The sequence below is a fragment of the Pan paniscus genome, chromosome 9, assembly GCF_029289425.2.
Source record: "Pan paniscus chromosome 9, NHGRI_mPanPan1-v2.0_pri, whole genome shotgun sequence".
NCBI lineage: Eukaryota > Metazoa > Chordata > Mammalia > Primates > Hominidae > Pan > Pan paniscus.
The window spans coordinates 56,666,552-56,668,594 of NC_073258.2; the positions used below are offsets into that span (position 1 = coordinate 56,666,552).

The 2,043-nt window shown below is 37.5% G+C and overlaps 1 pseudogene; it reads left to right on the top strand.

Moving 5' to 3' along the window:
- Window positions 1-637: 637 nt before the first annotated feature.
- LOC100994235 (olfactory receptor 4C16-like) lies at window positions 638-1,568 on the top strand (annotated as a pseudogene).
- The last annotated feature ends 475 nt before the right edge of the window (window positions 1,569-2,043 follow it).

The window sequence follows — 2,043 nt, forward strand, 5'->3', positions numbered from 1 at the left end:
CAGATTATTTAGAGGCTATAAGTGTTTTCTCTTACTTTTTATAATCTGGAATATCTGGGAGAAATTTTGCAGAGAAGTGGAGCATACTAAGTGTTCATAAATAACATATATCTATATAAATATATATAATGAATATATAATGTATAAACTATGTATTAATAAGTGTGCTGGTGGTGGTGTAGGATTTCATATCATAAAACTCCAAGAGCAGTTAAATATATCTTAAATGTTGAGTGATACACAATGCAAAAAATGGGCCTGTATATTTATTGAAAATGAAAAAAATGAAGTTAATATTAAAATAGATCCATACTTCTTACATTTACCTTCATTTAATTGAAAAAATTAATCAGAATGATGTCAAAGCTAACCAAGGCTTCTACCTGAAGAATGCTATAGCAAGGTATCATGTTCATAAGCATATCTGAGAATCATAATAACCCTGTGGTCATTAAAATTAGGAAACAATGTGTTGAAGTGACTTATTAAGAAACCATCAACAGAATGTATCCGATAAGAAATATTTAATTTTGCATAAAATATTCCATAACATCACATAGCACATCGTAAATTAATTCCGGTATTTTTTACAGATAAAACTTTTCACACTTGCCCCTTCACCTCACTCACGAAAACCATGCAACTGAATAATAATGTGACTGAGTTCATTCTGCTTGAATTGACACAGGATCCTTTTTGGAAGAAAATAGTATTTGTTATTTTTTTGCTTCTCTACTTGGGAACATTGTTGGGTAACTTGCTAATTATTATTACCGTCAAGATCAGCCAGGCACTTAAGAACCCAATGTATTTCTTCCTCTTCTACTTATCCTTGTCTGATACTTGCCTCTCTACTTCCATAGCCCCTAGAATAATTGTGGATGCCCATTTGAAGACGACAACTATCTCCTTCAGTGAGTGCATGATCCAAGTCTTTTCAGCCCATTTCTTTGCCTGCCTGGAGATCTTCACCCTTATCCTCATGGCTGTTGATCACTATGTGGCCATCTGTAAGCCCTTGCACTACATGACCATCATGACCCACCAGGTCTGTGGTGTGTTGATGACTGTGGCCTGTGTGGGATCCTGTGTGCATTCTTTAGCTCAGATTTTTCTTGCCCTGAGTTTGCCTTTCTGTGGCCCCAATGTGATCAATCACTATTTCTGTGACTTGCAGCCCTTGTTGAAACTAGCCTGTTCAGATACCTATGTGGTTAACCTACTCCTGGTTTCCAACAGTGGGGCCATTTGTACAGTGGGATTTGTCATACTGATGTTCTCCTATGTCATCATCTTGCATTCTGAGAAACCACAGTGCTGAAGGGAGAAAGAAAGCCCTTTCCACCTGTGTGTCCCACATCATTGTGGTCATCCTGTTCTTTGGACCTTGCATATTTATATACACACGCCCTGCAACCACATTCCCAATGGATAAAATGATAGCTGTATTTTATACACTTGGAACACCTTTGCTCAACCCTCTGATGTATACACTGAGGAATACAGAAGTGAAAAGTGCCATGAGGAAGCTTTGGAGCAAGAAATTGTTTGCAGATGGCAAAAGATAAATGAAGGTTTCAAATCCTTCTTCATAGTTTGAAGTGACCTAGAAGAAATCGATAGAGAATATTATCTTTTTCTTGTTGATTTAATGTAATGCTGTCTTGGTGCATGAGGGTTAGCTCCCTTGGGAAAAGAGAGTGTGGACAAATAACACTGGTTAATGTTGAATGATTTTTATGTGGTGGAAAATACAGCTTGTGGTACAAACAGATATGTAAAGCTCATTGCCTTCACTGCTGTTCACTACTGTGTCTCTGGTGCTCCTGCCTGCTTAGCGTCACTTATAGTTTAGGTCTGAAGTTTGCCTGTTCCTCTGCGTGTTGACTTCTGGAATTCCTTGCTAATAGTTACCCATCTACATACCAGCAGTCCAATAGGTTTTCCCTCCTCTTAATGGTTTTCTTTATTAGACAGGTTGGATTCTTCATATGTCATGATCGACTTAGTTGTTCTTCCTGACTCAACAGGAAGTACAATATT